Source organism: Notamacropus eugenii, chromosome 7 (genome assembly GCF_028372415.1).
Source record: "Notamacropus eugenii isolate mMacEug1 chromosome 7, mMacEug1.pri_v2, whole genome shotgun sequence".
NCBI lineage: Eukaryota > Metazoa > Chordata > Mammalia > Diprotodontia > Macropodidae > Notamacropus > Notamacropus eugenii.
The window spans coordinates 43,570,781-43,576,876 of record NC_092878.1 but is presented as its reverse complement, the minus strand read 5'-3'; the positions used below and the strand labels follow the sequence as shown (position 1 = coordinate 43,576,876).

At 38.0% G+C, this 6,096-nt stretch overlaps 1 pseudogene; it reads left to right on the top strand.

The window, feature by feature from the left end:
• Positions 1-279: 279 nt before the first annotated feature.
• Positions 280-1,131, top strand: LOC140514659 (40S small subunit processome assembly factor 1 pseudogene; annotated as a pseudogene).
• The last annotated feature ends 4,965 nt before the right edge of the window (positions 1,132-6,096 follow it).

The following is a 6,096-nucleotide window of genomic DNA, read 5'->3' as shown; positions in this document are numbered from 1 at the left end:
AAGCAGGAAGGGTGGAACTGACAGTTGCTGATCTGAGCTCAGCTGTCCGACCTCACCTAGGGCAGCGGCACCCAAGGCAGAAGCTCTTAGAGACCCTGGATGCTGCCATCTTGGCCTGAACAGAAGCTGTGCTGAGCCAAAGCGTAAGCCCAGGAAACACAGAAGTTGGTGGGGTCTCATTGGTAATTACTCGGGACTGAAAGCTTCTGGTCATAACTGTAAAAGGTTAAGTCTTTGCCCTCCCCCTCCCTTTTGCTGTCCTCACTCGCAAACCCCATAATGGCCAAAGAGGAGAAGCCAGGACCAGATAAGTATTCCAACCCTGAAAGTCTCCTGGATATATTGTTGTGCAACCTCTATGACTTCAAGAAACCCTAGATAGAAAGACATTGAAAAGAATAAAAAAATAAAAAGGAGAACAAGACAGATTCAGTAACTGCAGAAGTCATGGCAGTGGACACAGCCTGGTACCCAGAGTTTCTTTCCAGAGGTGAAAAGAAAAGTGCTTCAAAAAACTTCAGGAAGAGCTTTATGACTCTACTGAGGGTTCCCCTGGTTCTGCTCTTTCAGACGTCTCTGCAACATTTTCCCTTGCACTCTTGCTAACCAAGGGAAAAAGAGAACCAGTGGAAGTGGATGAGTTTCACAACTGAAATAAAAAGAAGAAAACTGAACTAGAACCACCCAAGGATGGGGACACAGACACAAAACCAGTGCTCTTGAGAAGGATGTGGGTATACAAGAGTTTAATTTGGAAAAGTGCATCTATTTGGGATCACTGATTATGGGAAGGAGAAAGAACGAATTCTGGAATGGACAGAGCCATCATGCTTCCAAAAAATAGTTCACATGAATTAAAAGGTTTTGCAGCAGCAGATCAAAAAAAAAAAAAAAAGGCAACAAAAGGAGAAGAGAAAAGAATGGTCCAGATCCTAGACACTCTCAGAAAAAAAGAAGAGGAAAAGTTCAAAGGATAGTAGAAAACCCAAAAAGAAGAAATTGGCTCCCAGAATTTTGTCAACAGGATCAGGCAGACAAATTGGAAAATTCAAAAATGGGACCATGATTCTGAGTAGAGTGAATATCAAGAAAATAAATTCTTCTAAAATGACTAAATTAAGCATTTGCTAAATCAAAGAAAAAGAGAAGAGAAGCTAAAATAAGTCCCATTATGCGAAAGAGGACATAAATTCTTTCAGAAACTTCCTTCTTTTCACATTTTTGCTTGGCCTTTATTTTTCAACATGGTTTATTTTTTTTTTTAATTTATTGTTATTGGTATCTTGTTTTTACATCATCTCCATTATATCCTTCCTTCTTCCAAAGAGCCATGCCTTCTGACAAAAGGAAACAAGAGAAAGAGAAAAAAATTCATTTTCTTATCCCCATTTTGCATATGGGGAAACTGATGCAAACAGAAATTAAGTGACATACTCAGGGATGTATAGCTAGTATGGATCTAAGGCCTGAATGGAACTTAAGTTTCTCTGACTCCAAGCACTATGCCACCAGCTGTATGTATAGGAGGCAGAGGATTGTATATGAAACCATGAAGCTCCCTTCCAAACTTTTTTAAAAAAGCAATCAACTAAATAAAAAAAAAAATACAACTAGTGTTTGAGATAAAGGCCTTGTTTAAAAAATATGTAGAGAACTGATTCAAATTTATAAGAGTACAAGTCTTTCCCCAAATGATAAATGGTTAAAGGATATAAAACAGGCAGTTTTCAGGGGAAGAAATTAAAGCTATCTGTAGTCATATGAAAAAATGCTCTAAATCACTACTGATCAGAGAGAGGCAAATCAAAACAACCCTGAGGTCCCACATCACACCTATTGGATTGGCTAACATGACCAAATAGGAAAATGATAAATGTTGGAGAAGATGTGGGTGAGTTGGAACACTAATTCATTGTTGGTGGAGCTGTGAGCTTATGCAACCATTCTGGAGAGCAATTTGGAACTATGCCTAAAGGGCTATAAAAGTGTATATACCCTTTGATCCAGCAATACCACTTCTGAGGCTGCACCCTAAAGAGATCATAAAAATGGGAAAAGGATCCACATCTACAAAAATATTTATAGCAGTTCTTTTTGTGTTGGCCAAGAGGAGGAAATTAAGGGGATGCCCATCAATTGGGGAACGGCTAAAAAAGTTGTGGTATATGAATATAATGGAATACTAATGTGTTGTAAGAAATGATGGTCTTCAGAAAAACTTATACGAAAAATTTATATTAAAAAAGACCTACATAAGCTGATGCTGAATGAAGTGAGCAGAACCAGAAGAATATTATACACAGTAACAAAAACAGTGTGCAATGACTGTTTTTAATAACCTTAGCCCTTCATAGCAATGCAAGCACCTAAAACATTTCCAAAGGAGTCAAGATGTAAAATGCTATCCACATCCAGAGAAAGAACTATGAAGTTGAATGCAGAATGAAGTAGACTATTTTCTCTTTTGTTATGTTTGGTTTGGTTTTGTTTGTCTCATAGTTTCTCCCATTCATTTTAATTCTGCTGTGCAACATGAGCAATGTGAAAATGTGTTTACTAAGAATGTATGTGTAGAACCTATATAAGACTGCATGCCATCTTGGGGATTGAGGGAGGAAGAAGGGGGAGAAAATTTGGAATTTTTGGAAATGATTGTTGAAAATTGAAAGTAAATTAATAGATTTGGAGAAAAAAAAGTTAGAGGAATCTTCCCACTTCTGCCCCACAGTTTAGCATTCAGAGACTGCTGAAAGTTATAGCCAAGGGAAGTTTAGCATTCAACTATATCAAGGATCTATGACGGCTTACAGACATTACGGTGACTGGAAACTTTTCATCATTTTAGCAAGATATTTACCATTCCACGTTCTGGAAAAGTGAAGCAACCTTTGGCAAAAGAATGTGGATCTATATCCTAAGCACTTTAATAAAAAAAAAAAAATTTGTTTTGTTTTTTTAATTCCCTTGTTATAAGGAGGGCACAGTTGAGATGAGGAAGCATAAATTTTTAATGGACTCGGGACAATTTTTAATTTTCTCAGTAGCATATGAATAGGAATTCAAGAGGTGATAGTGGGTATAATTCAAGGTTGGGGTTCATCAAGGAGTGACTAGTATTGTAACAAAAAGACAAGAATTTTTTTTATGTATCATAATTTAATTTGAGTTTTCATTTTTGATTTTTCTAAAACACTACTGAACTTAAATCCTTATCTTGTTTGTGTATACAAACACTTGGAAGAATGCTGCAAATAAAGAGTATAGGGGCAAATAATTATTAATTTTGTCAAAGTCAAACCCAAGAATGTTCTATATGCTTGTGTAATTGCTATAAATTACAATAAATACATGCACACACATACACATACACACATTCCCCTCAGAGTTTATATACTCTTTTCAGAGCCAGAGGGCACAACCCCTTGTGACTCAGTGCCTTATTAGAAATTAACAAAAGGTGTGGACCTTTCTACAAATAGTCCTTAATCAAACTCCCCTTAATGAGCAAACCCATTAATGGGTGTGGAAGATCTTTAATCACATTATTCAATTACAGGCACTTTATACTAAAACAAAGACAGCAAAAGATCCTACTTTTCTTGGCATTACAGTGTTTTAACTTTGTCATCCTCTTCTGAGTTTGTGTCTTGATCTTTCCTGTTACCATAATAAATTTTGATGATAGGATTCTTTTTGTTGTTGCTGTTTGCTCATCTCTTTTGATTTTTTCCTTTTCTTTAAATTTGAGCTCTGCTACTAGGGTGGAAGTGGCACTACTTCAGGCTTCTTATTCCAGGGATTGTAGGCCCAGTCTATTTACTTGTTACTGCACTGATGTTGCCCTGAGGCCCATGGGAATTCATGTGTGTAATGCTATGCTGAGGGGTTGAGTGGGGAGTGACTGATGCTACTGTAGGCTATATGAGTCTGGCAACTTACCTGATGCTGAAGCAGGATTGTAGTGGTAGTGCCTGGCATGTGTTGAGGGGGAGGGTTTTCTGTGTTTCCCTGGGGCTACAACATGTGGCAGTCTGTCTGCTATAGGCTGCCTGTTTGCCTGGGGTTATACTGAAGCACTTGGGCTATCCTGGTACTGGGTTTTGCCTGCTTCACTGCACTGGATCCCAATTGGGATCTTCTACTGGTTTGCTGAGACCTCCTTTCTTGGAAGGTACTCCCCCTTAACCCAAATGAGATAGACCTTTCCTGCTGACCTTACAAATTTCTTAAGCTAAAAGATTGTTTCCCCCCACCTTGTTGCTGGTTCTGCTATTCAGGGAGGTGTTTTAGAGTGCTATTTTATGGTTATTTGGAGTTGAGAATGACAGAGATATTGAAATTTATTAGTTACTGCATCTTCTTGGCTACTGGAAGTCTTGTTCATTTTCTAAATAAATGCTTCCATAAACATCTAAATTAATGGCACTCTCAAAGAGTCTGTTGGGAGTATTATATTCCTGGACAAAGGGAGATAGTAGTATATTAGAAAGAACACTATATTTGGAGTTAGAATATCTGAGTTCAAATTCTGATTGTTACTTAGTGTCAATCTGTACCATGTTGGGCATCAGGAGGCAATATGGTATAGTGAAAGCACCCTGACTCTGGTGTCCAAGGTACTGAGTTCTCATCTCCTTTCTGATAACTACTAGGTGTATGACAGCTTCTTATTCTATAAAGTGAGGAGTCAGAATATACAACTCCTCCTGAAATGTTGTGTCATTCACAGGTTAGACAGAGATTCTCAAGCTGGGATCCATGGCTTTCTCTTTCTTGGAACCATTTTGATAACTATATTGCATTATTTCCTTTGTAATCCTATATTTTTAAATATATGTTTAAAACCATTATTGTGGGAAGGTGTCCATCGACTTAACACTACTGCCAAAGGGGTTCAATTGCACAAAATATCTAAGAAGTCCTGAACAAGAACAACAAAAACAACAAAGTATAAAGGAGTAATAATAATTCAAATTCTCCCTCTATTTTAGAATTTTTTCTCTCAAATCCAGTTTCAAATCTGGCAGGTTGGAGTAGATACCTTACAGCTTTAAATCAAATGAATAAAGGAATACCTGCTTTTCATTAGCCTCCTTTATTTTTATATAGCTTAGAACCTTTAAGAAAGGTCAGTATTTATTTTCATGACTCAACATCAGAGATTTCTTTCATTGGTTCAGTGCCAATGTGATATTCACAGAGCCTACTGCGGCCATAAATATAGTGGTGCAATTCAGAATATTGATATACCACAGACTCTTCACATGGAAGACAGAAACAAAACTTTTATTCAGACACCAGACAGCCAGATCCATCACAGTAACAAAAATCTATATACAATAACAACGTAGAGGACAACACCATCCCCAAGCCTTCCCAGCTAGGCTTCCCACAAACTAGCTCCACTAAACAAATCACAAGCAGGCCCTCTTAAACAAAATCACAATCTCTTTTACTCATGCTGGCCAGCAAGATGCGGATCTCTGACTGCTCTCAAGACTAAATTTCCTCTCAGCTCTGCTCTAGCTCCACCTCTTCTTGTTCCACCCTTCCTGTTCTACCCATTCAGCAAACTCCTCCCACCACAGGCTCCATGAGACTCAGACTTCCATGTGACCCAGAGCAGGCCACATGGGCTTATTAATAAATAAGAAAGATCTCCCCATTTTAAATTATCCCAATTGGGAGAAATTTCTCCCAATTGGGAGAAAAACATGATGTTTTTGGGAGCAGAGCACACACTTGCAAAGTATATCAGAAAAAAATGCATGAGGAATCTTAGAGAGCTCTGAGACTGTCTAGTGCTGAGAATTCCTGGCAAATTGACTGGGAGTAGAAGAGTGTTCTGGAAAAGAAAGCATTTTTGAAGGCTATGCTTAACTTTTCTACCTAATATTTACATATTTACAATCTGCTCAACTCTGTGCCTATCATATTCTCAGAAGAGAAGTTGATGTTCAAGGTGAACTGTGAGCAGGAGGACATAGTAAAGAATACAGCACAGATGTGCCATTACTTTTAAAAATGAGAAAGAGGATGTGGGAGGTGCCTTGGGGGAATCTCTTACCAAAAATATTGAACTTCATGCAGACAAAG